A 19,006-nucleotide genomic window follows, 5' to 3' on the forward strand; every position below is an offset into this window, starting at 1 on the left:
GTCTCACGCATGCGCACGACGGAGCCGGCTCCGTGCGCATGTGCACTTGGCCAACATCGACCCACTTGCGAGCACTCAGTGCTCGCGAGTGGGTCTGAATTAGGCCCAATGAGTGAAGCTTCCCTGAAGGAGCAGTAGCATGGAGTGTACATATTAGTAAGCTCCACTTTCAACATAAGTAAATCTGCACCTGGACAAACCGGGTATAAATGCAAAAGGGGCGCAAATACATACTTTTTTTGCATGCAGGGAAAATACTGGCTACTATTGCATGTAACCCACAAATGCTGGACAGCTTTATTTTTACACTACAATTTAGATTTCAGTTTGGACACGTCTCTCTCACATATATAGGAAAATCGCTCTGCACATTTTAAATCTGCAAATGTGTTTTTCTCCACAGTATGTTTATGTTTTGTACTGTGATGATTTGAAACAACCATAGTCTTATGGTTCCTTTTTATCATTCTCATGCATGATCTTTCCTTACTCATAATTCTTTAAATAATTACTCTGGAATACTCATTATACTCATTATACACATCAAGCCCGATATCTTAACTATTTTGTAAGAAACAGAAAGAATATATCACATTTTTATTTTTACTTGCAACATACAACTCAGTATATGTGTTGTGAATGGTATTTTTGCACCGCTTAGTTTAAATGTTGCTACAAAGAACCCTCTTGCTGCCATAGGCCCCTGGCTGCTGTCCAAAATATCTCTATTATAGTCCATCACTACCGTAGTAACATCTTCCTCATAGTTTCCTTTTATAGTGTTGGCAGTGGCACTATCAACTCCTGTCAGTCTTTACTATTCCTGCAGACTATTAATTTCAGCCAACAGTAGCACTAACATGGGATCAATGAGAGGCATTCATGAAACAGAATAAAGAAAAAGTAGAGTTCTTTGATAATTCCATAATTGTGACGCCTTTACTCCTCTTTCATATATGATCGTTTTCTGCTGAAGTAAATAATGTAGCTGTCTCCTGAGTTTTAGCGAGCTGGGACTTACAGGAAGCAAGATAGCAGTACTGACAGCAGTAAATTCCATTGCTAGGGAGCTTCAGAGAGAAATGGATAGCCAGAGCAACAGCCAAAAGATCAGAGGCTGGTATAAAGTAAGCTGTTATTGGCATACCAAAGGCTGGAATTAGGAGTCTATATAGCTTTGGGTCAACCTTGTTAGACATTGGGGTAAATGTAATAGGCTGTGGACTTCAAGCATTGGCGAGTCCCATGCAAGACTGTCCGATGTTTTAAAGTAGGAGTCATTTAGAAAAATCAACTTGCTTTTGCCCTTTAAATGACTGCTACCTTAAAACATCGGGCACGTCTCGCACCTCATCATGTTATATATTGTTTACAAGGAATCACCGACAGCTAAAAGAGTACAGAGGAAGCATTAGCACTGAGCATGATTTATTTCTGAACCAAATTTGTATGCTCAAGATGTTTCCAGATCCTGAGAGATGAGAAAATAGTTCTTATGCATCTACTTGTTTCTGACAGTCCATTCAGTCGGAGTCTATAAATAGATTTTACAGCTAAACATACATTGAACATACATTATCTAAAATAAAATGGTAAAGTAGTAGTGTGTCTGCACTGTATTTGTAAATTTAAATTTTGTGGACTTATTGTGGACTAAACAGATGGGAAAATGATGATTCATTAATTCTGCTCTGTGGTGTAGGTTGGGCAGTACTGGGAGTAGGGATAGGAGAGGAATACTACAGCAAAATATTAACATTGCAAGAGCAAAGAGTAGAGCTGATGTAAATCATATATTAGTGCTGATTCAGCAGTGCACGTATGTCGTCAGGAGTCTGCGTATGTCGACAGCGAACCCACTGGGACAATAAGTGATTTTTGCTTCACTACTGGATGGGTATTAAATACATACGTTGGTCATTCTATTGAGACTTCCTACTAATAGTAATTCTATATGGCTCCACCTTACCACTTCATACAATTTATGAAGTAATTATATGTACCTGTTACTAATAAAAATTAGAGATGAGCGGGTCCGGTTCTCAAAGATCCGAACCCACCCGAGCTTCCTGTTCTGAGCCAGAATCCAAGTGCGGCTCAAGTTTTCCTGCCTGACTCAGATCCCAAAATGAGGAAAAACATCAACCTCCCACTGTCAGATTCTCATGGGTTTTGGAATCTATAAAGGTCCCCGGTCATCAACGCCATTTCACTCTGGCTGTGAAGTGTGTACTGAACAGAAGTGCTGTCACTGTGTTCTAGCCGTCCATCAAGGGACTGGTGTGTCTTGCAGGGGAGCTCTGCTCTGTCGGTCTAGAGGTGCTCTGTCCGTCCATCAAGGGCTTCTGTGTTTTGCAGGGGTGCTCTGCTCTGTTGGTCTAGGGCTACTCTGGGTGCTCTGTCCATCCATCAAGGGGCTTGTGTGTCTTGAAGGGGCGCGCTGTCACTCTAGGGGTGCTCTGTCCATCCATCAAGGAGCTGCCGTGTCTTCCAGTGGTGCTCTGTTGGTCTAGGGGTGCTCTGTCCAAACATAAAAGGGCTTCTGTGTCCTTTAAAGGTGCACTGTTGGTCTAAGGATGCTCTGGGTGCTCAGTCCGTCCACAGGTGCCCAGTGTAAAAAACTTTTAATATTGTAATATTGTAAATGTAATATTCTTACACTTATTGTGACACTATAAGTGGAACCACAGCATAATATTCATACACTTATTATGACTCTGTAAGTGGTAGCACAGTGTAATATTCATACAAATATTGTGACACTGTAAGTGGTAGAGCAGTGTAATATTCATGCATGTATTGTGACACTAAGTGGAAGCGCAGTGTAATATTCATACACGCATTGTGACACAGTAAGTGGTAGCGTAGTGTAATATTCATACACGTATTGTGACACTGTGAGTGGTAGAGCAGTGTAATATTCATACATATATTGTGACACTGTAAGTGGAACTGCAGTGTAATATTCATACATGTACTGTGACACTGTAAGTGGAAACGCAGTGTAATATTCATAAAAAATATTGTAACACTGTAAGTGTTATATTCGACTATAATATTACACTTAAGTGTAATATTCATTACGCAGTGTAATATTCATACACGTATTGTGACACTGTAAGTGTAACTGCAGTATAATATTCATTCATGTATTGTGACACTGTAAATGGAAGCACAGTGTAATATTCATACACGTATTGTGACAGTGTAAGTGGTAGGGCAGTGTAATTTCATACATGTATTGTGACACTGTAAGTGGAACTAATATTCATAAAAAAATATTGTGACACTATAAGTGCAGTGCACTATTCATACATGTATTGTGACACTGTAATATTGAAAATTGGTACAAACTGACCTGTGTGCTGTACCCAACTTTGTTCGTGTTTGTTGATATAAAGAACGATCAGTTGAGAGGAGAGTAGGAACCACATACTAGTGCTGGATCTGCTGCAAGTGCCACAGGTCATGACGAAACTAGTCTGTTTACAACATCTACTAAAGTCAATGCCCAAGGGCATACAGGGCTTCAGTCAGGGCATCTAAAATCAAAGAAACAATCTTTTACATTGGTAAAGAAAAAAACATCAAAGGGCAAGTTAGCTGCAGAAAGACATAAAATTGGCAATATGCCTTTCACCACATGAAGCGGCAAGGAAAGGCCAAGGCTCTTATGATGATGTAAGCCCTTCTCCCTGTAGACATTTAAAAAAAATGAAAATCATTAAGGCACAGGAACCAACTGTGTGCTCAGAAATGTCACAAATCCCTGAGGAGAGTCTAAGTGTGTCGGTGGGTGCCATGTGTGAGCCTGATCTTTCCAATACTGTACTTGAAGAGGAGCCTCCTTCCACCACTTGTGCATCCTCTGCAAATATGGGGATGATCAGCACAAGTCAACATGCTGACATAGAAATCAGGATGTTTCTGTGGAAGTGCACCAGGATGAGGAGAATATTTGTGTAGCTGACACTAATAAGGATGTTGATGATGAGGATGTTGTTGATGAGGATGTTGTTTGTGTAAATCAGGCACCAGTGGAAGAAAAACAGTTGTTGCCCATGATAAGGAAAAGCCCATTGTCATGCCTGGGCATAAGACAAAAAAATCCACTTCTTATGTGTGAAATCATTTCTACCCAAATCTGGACAACATTTGTCAAGCCATCTGTACCCATTGTAAAGCCAGGTTAAGTAGAGGTAGGAACCTGCTCCCTGTTAGGTCATCTGCAGTGCATCCACCAAAAGTGTTTGCAAAATACAGAAACTTTGGCTAAAAAAGTAACAACAAGCAGTCCAGCATTAGCTAGCTGCCTTCTCTCTGCTAGATCCAAGCACCTGCCATCTTCACCACCAACACCTTCATCAATATCCTCAATCATAATCTGAAGTAGTCCTGCATCCAATTTGATAAGGCTAACTCAGTCCTCTCCTAACCAGAATTTCTCAGATGAATCCTTGAGCTCTACGCCTGCTACTGCTATTCTGAGTGGATCTTCATCCCAGAAGGGTACCAGGAAGACTACTAGCAGTAGTTTAAAAAAACAATTGACTGTTAAACAATCATTTGCAAGGGAGAGCAAGTATGACAGCAGTCACCCAGTTGCACAGCGGATCACTGACGCCATAACATCTATGCTGGTATTAGATGTACATCTGATATCTGCCATCAGTGCAGTGGGTTTTAGACAGTTAGTTGAGGTCCTTCCAGGGCAACACCACCTTTATACTGATGTCTTTCAATGTGCATACATGCAGCACCTCCTTTATACTGGTTTTCTTTCAATGTGCATACATGCAAAACAAAAGAGGGGGTTGCCACAATAGTGTAAAATCTTCACAATTTTTTAATAAAGTTTAAAAAGTACAAATGGATGCGTACCATAAATGACCTTATAAGTGAGGTACACTGTAGAACCTATAGGGGTATTAGTATGCTCCCCCTATATAGCGTTACCTTCCCAGTCTTAGGTACTCCAAGTAAATCACCATACAACCACCAACGCGTTTCCACCTTCTATGATGTCTTTATCAAGGTATATGTTGAGCAAGTCTTGGTCCCACTAGCAACCTCCCTGAGCACAAAGTAAATGTTTTTTTACAGTGTGTACTATTTAGCAGCACCTCCACAAGCAAGGCCACCGCACCACATTAAATGTACTGTATAAAAAAACCTCTTCCAGATCAAAGATGTCTTTCAGGAACTGAAGAACTTGATTCTACATTGATATTCTCTCATAAATTTTCTTAAGAATCAAAACATTAAAAACTATAAATTAAAAACTAATCAAGCCTTCTGTCCTTTCCCTGTCTTCAGTCCATAAACATATTCCAACACCCTCAGGACTCTGACCTACAGTAGTTCTTGATTAATTAAAACATTCTTAGTTTTTAAACTTCCTATGGGGTCGTATAGTTTATTAAACTACCATCCTGTCTACCACTGCAGTGCCACTCTGTGCCATGTTAGAAGCTGTACTCAGGGGCACAGAGAGGGCGGGGTGAGTGGGTACTATTTACCTGGGCCTGGGCTTGTTTAAGGGGTCTGGCAGTGGCCCGGGTCCTGAAAGCCACCCCCATCACTGCAGCAGCCTCCTCTCCCCAGCCCAGCACACACACTGCTGTCATGCTGTGTGCTTTGCTAGAGAGAGAGGCTGCTACAGCAGCAGTCAGTTCTATCTCTCCCTGTGCTTTATGTGGGGGAGGAGAACAGCAATTGTGCCCCCATCCCCTGACCCCACGGATGCGACTATAACTTTTTTATTTTTTGTAAATACGGGGTCTGGCCACATCTCCCAAGGTTGGCCACACCCCCTACCTGTACCTGGGCCCAGCAAAGCCTTCGGCCACCCTGGCTGTGCTGCCATGTTAGTTCGCCCACTGCTGTCGCTTAGCTTAGTCAGCCAGCTAGCTCGATTCAACCTCTTGTCCTAAACTGGATGAAAACAATGGCCCTCATTCAGAGCTGTTCGCTATTTGCGGTCGTTCGTTTAAAAACAAGGGGTGGCTATTCAAATGATCCGTACGCACATTGCAGTCTGTTCACACCTCTAAGTCTGAACGAACGAGCAAAACATACGCTCGTTTATTTGTTAAAAACGCCCCCTGGCCGCTCGCACCATACGTCATGTCCGCTATTTATTAGATTAATCGAGTACATCGACCAGCGTATGAACTGCTCGCTATTCTTGTGGTTGGTGTTTGCTACCACAAATTTGCGAGCAGTTCTGGCTCTAAAATAACCCAGTGACGTGGTCATTGACGCTGCTGTTTTAAATATACACACCCATAAAATGCCCGTTTTGACCTTTAAGCACGCCTGCGTTCGGATCTCCACTCCCCATTTTCAAGCACCTTCCCCTGTTACCACCCACATACGCCTCATTCTGTCACTCAAAATAGCAGGCACTCGCTATATAGCGTACAAACGATTTTCGGCCGCACTGACTGGTTCGCGCATGCATACTAAAAAGCGTACGCATGCGCAGATGTGCAAACATCGCTCGGAACGAGCGTACTGCCGCTAACGAGCGGCTCTGAATGAGGGCCAATATTGTGAGCTATGAGGTGATCAAAATTGACTGGAAAATAAATGTTATTGAGGATAATAATACTGTAGGATTAAAGGGGGGAGAGGGACATGCCTCTGGTGCTGTTTCATACCGATCCCGTGATTTCAGCCGTTTTTATAATTTTTTTTAAAAAAATCCAGATCCAAAACCAAAACATGCAAGGGCGATTTTTGAGAAAAACAAATCCAGATCCAAAACACAGGAGATACAGATCCAAATCCAAAACAAGGGGGGTGTCGCACATCCCTAATAAATGGTTTACCAAGAACAAAGATACTGGCTATTTTTTTTTATTTGCTCCCAAATCAATCCTACAATGACTAAGGGGTCTATTTACTAAGCAGTGTTAGGAGACACAGTGAAAAGTGATGTCTGTGATAAGGTGGCCAGCCAATCAGCTCCCAACTGTCATTTTTCAAACACAGCCTGTGAGATGACAGTTGGGAGCTGATTGGCTGGCACTTATCACAGACTTATCACTTTTTACTCTGTCTCATAACACTGCTTAGTAAATAGACCCCTAAGTGCTCTGGAGGACCATATGCTATTTACCCAAGTAAATGCCAGGAGAAAAAATGGCACAGAGAAGAGGTAGCCACCAGATTATCTAGCTTTGAAATTTCAGTGCTCAGCTATCTTTGCTGGGGGAGACTGACTGCATTAGAGAACTTGCTAACCAGAACAATAAACAGATCGAGAGAATGAATAGTACATGGAAACTCACAGTTACGGACAGCAATATAACCAGATCTTGTGAAGGACATGATTCCATTCCCTAATGCCTTGTCCCTCTATCAGGATGCTGAGATAGTGGATCTGGAGGAGACTGCTGGGAATCCCGCCACAAGTACTCTTAAGTCTTAATGTCCTAAGTCAATGAACAACCCAGTACTTAACCAGTGGGGTGGTTTATTCAGCAGTAATGAGATTATAGACAGCCATACTCACAGTTATACATATACAGACTCTCAGATGGCGACTGTACAGTATGTGGGTAGTGGGGCAGGATGCAAGTGGTGTTTGCAGTTGTAGCAGGATTGAACACATGGTAATAGCAGGGTCTCTTTGGAGCTAAGTGGTATATGTCAATGTCCCACTGTGGCACTCTAACACAGTGACAAGATGCGCAGCAGTACAGATGGTGGCCAGCTTGGTTAGGGATTGAAGCCTCCCTAAAGGAGTCAATATGGAGTAGGCACAGTAGCCTATCTGACTTCAACAGTGTCCTCATACATTGTAGCTTCATTCATGCCAAACAGCCCGTGTCGGCTCCAGATCCAAGGCAACTCAGCCGGGCCAAGCGTTTTTCACACTCAAAATGTGCATCTTATATGTATAAATAAAACAACTGGAAACAGCAAAACTACTTTGCTAAATTACACTGATCAATTTAATGTGCAACATTTGTACATCTGTGTGCGACTGAGTCTGAATCTGTGTATGAAATGCTAGTTGTAGCGGCTGCTGCTTTTTCTTGTTTTTGTACATTTCTTTTGTGCTTCATCTGCACCTTTATATGTGTTTAAAACTAATACCTGTGCGGTTAAATTGAAGCCCAGCATAACTAGTACACTTTTAGTTTATTTCACTGCATCTGCAAACAAGATGTCCCGCTACACCTCTCTGGGTATCTCACGCCGTATGGCGTATAGATGCTAGATGTATGTGGTCACATCTGTATTAGATCTCAGGGAGAGAAAGACAAATGAGGAACCATACAAACTGTATTGACCAAGCGTAGGGAGCAGCAGAACAAACCACTGGATACTTTGGAACAGGACTCATGAGCAACTCCACTGGACTCCTCTAGGGTACAACATTTTTATGCCTCAGAGCAGCTTACAGTTACGTCAATCAATGTTTTAAGCTTATATGTTGTAAAATAGAGAACCTACAAGGGATAACCCTCATCCACAGCAGATGTTTGAGTCTGCAAACTACAACAGAGGCAGAACCTTCTGCACACAAAGGTGATATGATACAGATCTGAATTAATGGTCCACACAATGTACCTTATGCTCAATGACTAGACCTAGGGTGGGTCATAATAGGAGATATATATCTAAGAGATGTACATAAACTGGCTTCTGTTAACAGCATGCTTGCCTGTAGATGGATGCTAATACAATTTTCACGCAGATTGAGTGATTGTTTGCCATAGCGCATACACGGCATTGCCCGTTTGCTAGGATCACATTGCGATCATGCAAGCACAGAGGAATCCATCTCTAAGTCCGTTTAAATGCCGTTACTTGGGCGTGCATAAATTAGCCACTGCAATTGCAGCTCTGCATGTCAGAAGAGCTCCCAAGGCTGTGGCAGGTCAGACCTGCCAGAAGGGTAAGATGGCCGTCAATGTGCTTCGATGTTACCGATTACATAGGTATGAATAGTCTCACGCTGGTGAGAAGGCAGCAGTGGGTGTCTTTATGCTCAGGTGATCTTTGCTAACAGTAGCATATTTTCGCAACTGCGTTTCATATGGAAACACAGTTGCGATCGCATTAGCGTCTGTCTCTGAATCAGGCCCAAAATATGCTGATAAGGAAGCTACTCTACACTGCTGCTCACTTACTGCACACTTTCTGTGGCATTTATTAATTTTACTTTGCCAGTGCCCCTCTCCATTCTGCTGGAAGAACCCTTTAACTCTGCCGATTCCAACCACCGTCAGTTTCTATTGCCGGAGGAGAGACAGCTCAACAGAACTTGGACTTGTCTGAGCCACTGTCAATCAGCTTGCACCATCGAATGGGTGAGAGCCCTCCAGAGCTCGGACAAACTGTAACCACTGCTCACCACTATGATCCTTTGCACAGAGGACCCGTTCCTATTGTGGTGAGTTACCAAGTGGGCTATTCTTATTCATTGCAGGCAGAGGACTCCATACCTCTTACAAAGATAGTCTCACTGTAGCACCAAGTCAATACTCTCCCTACAGGCTATTTACATGGCGCATCCCTACCATCTTCAATAAACACTTGGGACACATTATTAAAGCCACCTTATCTGTGACATGGAATTCACATGAAATGCTTGAGGATCTATCCCCCCAATACTGTAATTCTTATCCTTAAGCTTGGACATTCTCTGCCCGTCAAGGTTTTACAATTAAAATCACCTAAACCATTTATGCTATCAGATCTTTTGTATCTATGTGTTTGAACTATTTATATAGCAACATCAGTATCTTGTATTTTGTAGATCTCTATTAATGTTTTTTTGCATGTGTTTGTCTGTTTTTTATTTTATTAAATTGTTGGTATTGTAAGAGAAGACATTTTTAGTTATTTTGTATTTATGAACAGTTTCATTGTTTTTTTCTATACTTCATAGTTATTCCTCTTTAGCACAATCTTCTCTTTCAGTATTTGAGTGGTTTTTTTTGCAAATTTAAGACCTAATGGTAATTGATCATTTTTAGATTTGCTGCAAGTGTGGATCTATTAATGATTATTATTTATGTTTTTATATAATTTTAGCATCAGAATTTGGGATATTTTTATTATAATCCCTAATTATTTCTATAGGTTTAGGAGATGTACACAAACCAGCTTCTGTTAACAGCATGCTTGCCGTTGGATTTGAAAATGGATGCCCTTCTCTTTTCGAGCCATTTCACAATTACTTCCTTATAAAGGAACTGCAGCATTGTCCTGCCATAAACTCTTCTGGTGACAAGCACGTCTGTGACAACTACCAAGATCATCTGTGGTACACAGACTTCCAAAGAACAAAGAAGGATGATCAGGTGGCAATGTCCATTAAGGATAAAATATTCTTGGAAATAATGGAGAACGGATTAGTCAAAGATGAGGAAAATAGCTGGGCAGCACCTCTACCTTTTAGATCTCACAGATGTTGCCTACTTAACACTTACATGCAACTTTCACAGAAAACCCGAGATGAGTGAACCCTTCTTTTCTTTTATGGGCAAAATATTTGAGAAAGGCCACTCTCATCATGAAAGATACAGATGAATTATGTTACCTGTCAATGTTTGGAGTATACCACCCAAAGAAACCAGGTCAGATTAGTTGTGTTTGATTATAGTGTCAAGTTACAAAGTATCTCTTTAAATTATGTTCTCCTGACACTACCAGACCTTAACAATAAACTTCTCAGAGTACTCATCCGCATCCGAAAATACTCTATTGCAGTGGTTCCCAAACTTTCTCAGTTTGAAGCACCCTAAGGGTCTCCATAATTTTTCAAGGCACCCCTAAGCCAAAATAGGTACCAAGCAGTCATGTTTTTAAGTAGTATGGTCAAAATAACATAATAAGTACTGTATTTAGGTCAGTACAGAAATAATTGTTATACTTAGAAAGTTGTTTACAAAAATAATATACATAAATCCAAGGAAAAATAATATTTTATATTCATGCCTCTCCATTTGCCCATTTCCATGTCTCTCTCTTTGCCCCTTTTGATTACTCTCATTACAGCTCCCTCCATGTCTCTCCATTTGCCGCTCTCAATGTTTTTCATTGCAGCCCCCTATATGTCTCTCCATTTGCCTCTCTCCATGTCTCTCATTGCAGATCCCTCCATGTTTCTCCATTTGCCCCTCTCCATGTCTTTCATTGCAGCCCCATCCATGTCTCTCCCTTTGCCCCTCTCCATGTCTCTCATTGCAGCTCCCTCTATGTCTCTCCCTTTGCCCCTTTCCATGTCTCTCATTGCAGCCCCCTTCATGTCTCTCCCTTTGCCCCTCTCCATGTCTCTCATTGCAGCCCCCTCTATGTCTCTCCCTTTGCCCCTCTCCATGTCTCTTATTGCAGCCCCCTCTATGTCTCTCCCTTTGCCCCTCTCCATGTCTCTAATTGTAGCCCCCTTCATGTCTCTCCCTTTGGCCCCTCCATGTCTCTCCCTTTGCCCCTCTCCCCCCTTACTAACCTTTAGTTGTGATTGCCAGCAGCTGTTCTGCTCCTTAGATCACACATAAAGTGAGTTCGGAAATGTGCTACATTGTGGGACCTCATTCAGCAACAGCTACCTCGCAATTCACTGACTGTTGCTTTCCCAATGACAAGAACCATTCCTACATGCTCCCACCACAAATCGCCCCCCTCCCCTGGTTCGCTCTGCTCATTGCCCCAACTCCTCTCCTGGTCTTCTCCGCTCAACGCCTCAACCCCTCTCCCCCACACCCATGCACAAAAATATATATATTTTAAATTACACTGGGTGGCCTCGTTAGGCCAGCAGCCACTGTGGCACCCCTGTGACAGTGCTACAGCACCCCAAGGAGTCCCCGCACACAGTTTGGGAACCACTGCTCTATTGCCTTCACTGCTGACATTCAACAAATGTTCAATTGCTTCCACGTAAGGGAAAAAGACAGGGATTTATTAAGTTACCTTTGGTTCAGGGACAATGACCTTTTAAAGATATTGCAGACTAATGCATGAGGGTACACATCTTTGGTAGCAGCTCTTCCCCTGCCATCTTTGGACTCAGACGTTCATCTCAGGTGGGTGAGTTAGAGTATGGTTCTGATGTTAGACAACTCATAGAAAAAGACTTCAAAGTGGATGACTGTTTAAAATCCTTGCCAACAGATGAAACTGCAATCAGCCTCCTCAAGAGAGCTCAGGAAATGCTTGCCTGTTCAAATCTCAGACTTCACAAAATCGCTTTCAACAGCAAAAAAATGATGGAAGCTTTTCTTTCTGATATAATAAATGTAAATTTAGAAACTGATTCTCCACCTGCATAAAGCAGACTTGGGCTGTTACGGGACTTAAAATCTAACTACTACCTTCCAAGAGAACAGTGGAGAAAGGCCCTTCACTTGCAGAGATGTCTTGTCTGCTATAAATAACCTTTATGACTCCTTAGAATTTGCAGCTACTGTAACCATAAAGTCCAGCCCTGAGGTAGTACCTATGTTGCTTAACACTAGAGATGAGCAGGCCCAATTCTCAGAGAACTGGACCCACCTGAACATTGCAAATCCTTGGATCTCAAAACGAAGCAAAATGTCATCCTCTTGCTGTCGAATTCTCGTGGGTTTTGGGTTATATAAAGGTCCCATTTTCACTCCGCCATTTTCACTCCGGCTGTGGAGATGGAAACTAGCAGATGTGTAGTCACTGTCAGTCACTCAGTATGTGTGTCTAGTCGGGGTCTTGGGCTGAATGCTGCTGCTGTGTTGTCCATAAAGGGGCTTAGGCTGCAGTATAAAAAAGGGACTTCCTTCAGTGGGTGCTGCAGCTGCTGTGTCACTTGTCCTGTCAATTAACTGTGGCTGCTGCTGTGTTGTTGTCCTGTCCATCAGGCTAGGGCTGCAGTCCATAAAGGGGTGCTGTGTTATCCAGGGGGGTGCTCTGTCAATTAGGGGTGCTCTTCCCCAGTGTAAAAAAAATAAAATTGCTTTTATTCTTTCTTTCTTTTTTTTGTGTGTGCATGTTAGCAACTTAGCTGCGTTATTATTGTTTGGTGACACTGCCGCAATTTATTGTCCACATATTTGTGACTCTGCAGGTGGTCTGTCTGCACTCGGCAGGGGTGCTTCCTTGTCCATAAAGAAGGGGTACTGTCTGTGTTGTTCATCAAGGGGCTGCTGCCTTGTTCAGGGGTGCTCTTCCCCAGTGCTAAAAAGATAAAAGTGAAATAAAATTATTATTATCAATCCACAAAAAAAAAATATATTTTTTTTTTGTGTGTGTGCGCTAGCAACTTAGCTGCGCTATTATTGTTTGGTGACACTGCCGGCCAGACTGCAGTTTATCATCCACGTATTTATGACTGCAGGTGTTCTAGCAGCACCTCCACCAGCGAGGCCAACTCATTTCTATTAGATGTATAAAAATAAAAAAACCTCCTCTGGATCAAAGATGTATTTTAGGAACTGAAGAACTTGGTCCTAGATTGATCTTCCCTCATTATTTTTTTCAAGATTCAAAACATTAAAATAAATAAATTAAAACTAATCAATACTTCCTTCCTTTCCCTATCTTCAGTCGATAAACATATTCCAACTCTGTTGTGCCTCTGACCTAGTTAAGGAAAATATTCTTGGTTTTTAAACTTCCTAGGGTCGTATAGTATATTAAACTGCCATCTTGTCTACCACTTCAAAACCACTTTGTGCCCTGTTGTAAGCTGAACTGCCCCATGTTAGTGCCACCCACTGCTGTCACTTAGCTTAGTCAGCCAGCTAGCTGGATGCAACCATTTGGTCCTAAACTAGATTAAATCAATATTGTGAGCTGTGAGGTGGTCAAAATTGACTGGAAATGACTGGAAATAAATGCTATTGAGGTTAATAATACTATAGTTACAATATCAGGCCCAAGTTATGTGAATTAGTTGTTTTTAGGATTTTATTAGAAAAAAATACAGATCCAAAATCAAAACCAAAACACGCAAGTGGCGGTTTTGGCAAAACCAAATCCAGATCCAAAACACGAGGAGATACAGATCCAAAACCAAAACTAAAACACGGGGGTCTGCGCACATTACTACTTAATACATTTCAACATTGCGGTCTTTTTCAACCTACTTTTGAATAAGACCGCAAGGTTGAAACATCAGCCCTGGCTGTGAGCTGCACGTCTGATAAAGGAGAAACATCACTTTATCTTATAGACTGGAGCAAAGGGACCTTTGGGATCAGGATAGCATCTTTTTATTGTCTCATTCCACCACATGATGTTTAACCTAAATAAGCTTAAATACTACTCTATGATTTAATTTTTTCTTCTTTGATTTTTACATATTGTGGATAAAAGAACTAATAATAAGAAATACTTGTGGAGGAACAACCATGTGCTAATGTAATACCATTTCTTTATTTATTCGAGCATACAGTATAGTGAGGGCAGATCAAGGGATGCACAAAAAAATGTGCAATTCTAAACACACAGGCCACATACACACATAACTTGCAGCACTATTAACTATTTCACTCCTAATACACTTGTCACGACTCCTATGTGTGCTATATCTTTAAAATGAATTTCCATGACCCAATGGAGGCCTGGGATGGACTGTTCTATAATATTAAAAAAAAAATACAAAAATTGCATAAATATACTGAATTTTAAATTCATCATAATCGATCAAAATTGATGTTTCCAGGGGCTAAGTCACACGTTTACTAATAATAAAAAAAATAAAAAATTGTCGATTTTGATTAATTTTAAAACTATCAAAATCTATTAAAAGTGACCTTTAGTAAATATATCCCCTTGTTTCTTCAGAATTAACTTTCTTTCCAAGACCACACAGCAGAGCCGGATTTACAATTCATGGGGCCCTTGGCAAGTTACTGGTCTGGGGCCCCCCCACCCGTCCCTACAAGAAAAAATAAATAAAAAATGTACATAAACTAAAGATATTCTGCAAGGAATAAAGCATTTTTTTAATTTATTTTAATTCGCTGTAAGAACAGGTATTGTGGCGATACAAGTACCACCATAATACTTGTGCTGTTAATAAGGGGAAGCTTCACTGGTAAAAACTGGCATATTTTACTCCCGTCAGGGATTTCGACAGCGACAGCAGCATCATAGAGAAAAAAAAATTAAAACAGAAGATTGTGCTTACCTGCCATCCTCAGGTTTACTGAAGGTGATGGAGTCCTGAAGGTGGACGATCAGAAGCGGCGAGGAGAAACCTGAGAATGGCAGGTAAGCACAATATTCTGTTTTTAAAAAAAAATTCTCTTTAATGCTGCTGTCGCTGGCGAAAACCCTGAATGCAGTAAAATATGGCAGTTTTCACCAGCAACAGCAGCATTAAAGAGAAAAAAAATAATTTAAAACAGAATATTGTGCTTACCTGCCATTCTCAGGTTTCTCCTCGCCACTTCTGATCGTCCACCATCAGCACTGATGGCTCCGCCCACACCTGCCCCCTGCTTGAAAGCAGTAATGTCAGCCAGCATGCTGAAGGGGGTAATTTCCTCCCACACACCCGTCCACCCAGATTCTGTACAGCAGCCCTGCTCTGCCTGCAGGTGGGCGGAAACCATCTTTGTTAAGTAAAAAAAGAAAAAATTAATTTTTAAACATATTTTACTGACAGAGAGAGGTGGGCCCTAGGCAGGCGCCTATACTGCCTTGTGGTAAATCCGGCCCTGCCGCACAGCAGAGCATATTATACAAGCAGGCTGTTCCCAGGATCAAGAAGTTATACAACTAGGATTTCTCCTACCCCTTTTTATACAGTCTATCAAATGTATGTATATGTACAAAATACAAAGTGATTCTAGTTGATTGACATCTTGATATACCTCTTAGATATTTCACATGACTCTTAAACATTCATGGATAGCTAGATGTTATCTTTCACATGATATATAAATTAGCTTAGAAATGTGCTCCGACCCCTTATTTTGATTTTGGTTTTGGATCCGGATTCACCTTCGTGTTTTGGTCTTGGTTTTGCAAAACCACCCTCACGTGTTTTGGTTATGGTTTCAGATCTGTATTTTTTTTTTAATTAGAAAAAACTGTTAAAATTACATAATTTTGACCTGTTAACATGTAATCCAAAACCCAAGTTCGGTTTTTAAATCAAGTTCCGAACCGCAGGAAGATCCGAACCGAGACACGGTACCTCAAAGTGATTCTGACTCAGACTCAGTTTAACTCAGAACCCCAAAATTTGGTTGTTGTCGGTTCTCTGAATACCGGACACACACATCTCTAATTTAGATTCCTACAACTAAGGATATGATTACTCCACGTGTCTTGGCATAAACCCAGATCTCATTAGCATTTTAGAGAACAACTAATTGCAATATAGATTTACCCTTAAATTTGACAAAATATCTTGAATAAAGATTGATAAACAGTGACAAAAGGAATGCTAATAAGTCTATTTATCTTGCACATGCCTTTTCCCTAAGGCCACTAGCTCCATGTTGAAAACATTAGTGCTCTTCCTGGATGTGAGGTTGGGACACCAGGGGGGGTTTATAGAACTGGAGGTGTTGCCCATAGCAACCAATCAGATTCTACTTATCAAGTATCTAGCACCTTCTAGATGATAATAGCTAGAGTCTGATTGGTTGCTATTGATGACATCTCCACTTCTGTAAACCCACACTTTAGTAAATATATCCACTGTGTGGTCACTTTGCGCGATAATAGTCACAATTGGAGTGAAAAAAACAACAATTCCAACCCTTGTTCAATACTTTATTAAGTCTAAAATAAATTGTAGTCCAAATAGAATAAAAGAAATCTACATGGAAAAAAACCTATCCAATCTCTATGAACAAATAATATGAAAGGATCAAATCTGGGTTTAATAATTTGCTAAAGCATAGAATCATGGTATACTTAGGACCACTGGAGTAGAGATGTTACTCCAATGGTACCAAACCTGTTAAATAACCCTATACAGGATGGTGGTCTAGCGCACCTTGTGCAAATAGTGTGGACTTCAATGAAAAAGTGTGCTGGTGTCCTGGGGGATGTCTGACCTCATCCAATTTAGAAGCAATATGAAAAATAGCCAGAGGCTGCGCGCAACCTTTAAACTCAATGGATGTATGTCAATGAGATGTTGAAAAATGTGGGAAATAAGTAAAAGATTACTGTTTAATTATAGTACTAATAACAAAGTCCTAAATGCCAAAGGTTCTAATCAATCAATATAGATATAAATTGTATTGATCATATGTCAATGAAGAACAGATGTCCTGTTGAGTATATCATACACATAAATTAATCCAATGGTATTGTTCAACAAATATAAAGAGGTTTAAAAATTGATATGCAAAAACTTGCAGAATGAAAGAGTCACATATGCCTTCTATCCACCTTTATTCTCCTGTTGGTGGTTTGTGAAAAAACTGATGTGAGAGTAACGTCTGAAAAAGATCTAGTGGCATCCCGCTAGTCTTAGTACACAGTACCTTTTGATCTGTCTTTATGCGCATTGCCCGGGAGGATTCTTCTTCTGGTCCGGGGACATCCAGCTGGAGCCGACAGCGGGGATCTCTCTGTGCTGCGGTACACTGTGCCGCACACTCACGGACACTGTCCCTGCGACCAGGGTCAGGACCGCGAGCGCGCCCAGAGTGCGCCAGCAAGCGGAGGGGACGTGGCAGCTGTCTTGACTCAGACGAGCCGGGGGCCATGGACGATGACCCATATCAGAGGATACTTACCCGGAGAGGCTCCGCTTCCTGTCCCTTCTTCTTGTCCTGATGGTGGCGGCTCGTGATGGTCTCCTTTCTTGGCGGTGGTTTGATGATCGGGTGTCTCGGTGGTGGATGGATACAGGCAGTCCGGCACTGTGATGATTATAATTATGGAGTGTCAATTTCCAACGCATTTCGACCTTTGCGGTCTTCTTCAAGGAGCATGTAGTGTTGGCTGTATGGTTAGGAAGAGTTAAATACAGCTGCGATTCTTCTGATAGGTTAGAGGTGAAGTCAGTGTTCCTTGATTGGCCCTATGTTGCCATGGTGATAGGAGGGGCTAGTGCTTCCCGGTATTGTATCTAGACGGGCCTTAGGTTGCCATGGTTACAGGCCACGCTGTTTATGCTCTCTAGTGCTATCCCATACAGATAATGGATTGCATCAAGTGTGTAATGATTATATATATTATATTCTTTTATTTAAAGGTGGGGATCCATTAGTGTTGTAAACATATTCCTACAGGAATGGACATAATGTATATATACTCTGTATGGATATTGCTAACTTAGACTTAGTTTGACTCTTAGCAGTTTTTAGCAAGAATAATAGTGTCCATAGTGCTAGGTATGCGTGTTGGAGAAATAGCCTTTTTACTGAATACATAACTCTTTATCAGCTACAAGTGTAAATAATCATTCTATCTCACCTTAATCTGAGAGCTATCGCTTCCATTAATGTATATGTGTGTGGTTTGTCTATACATGCATTTATGATGGTAATTTAACTGTGTTGTAGGGCAGGTGTCTAAATAATGTATGCTGGATATACCTCATACATTCTGTTCAAAGAATTCTGGATATTAATCTCTATGTATCCCAAATAGTGTTGGTACATGTGATAACTAGATTATAAAGGAACCGTGCTTCAACGTCAACTTGTTCTGTATATGTACAGCTGCAGTAGGCTGGTGATAAAAAATGAGAAACTATACAAGATTACTTGTTACATATTATTGACTTAATTTCGTTGTCCCGATTTAAGCCTCTAGGATTGAATGTCTGCAATTTATACATCCATTCCAGTTCTACTCTATTGATGTGATGATCAAAATCCCCCCCTCTCCAATTGGGTTTCACAGTTTGTATAGCTAAAAAGCTCATCTCTTTCGGGTTGTTATTATGATAATCGTTGAAGTGTTTTGATAAGTTGTGGCTCTCTAGTTTTTTATTTATATTTCTAACATGTTCAGCTATCCTGATTTTTAAATGTTGAGTGGTTCTTCCCACGTACTGTTTGGGACAAGTGCACTGTAAAAGGTAAATCACGTT

The sequence above is a fragment of the Taudactylus pleione genome, unplaced genomic scaffold (genome assembly GCF_031769625.1).
Source record: "Taudactylus pleione unplaced genomic scaffold, aTauple2 ptg000479l, whole genome shotgun sequence".
Lineage (NCBI taxonomy): Eukaryota > Metazoa > Chordata > Amphibia > Anura > Myobatrachidae > Taudactylus > Taudactylus pleione.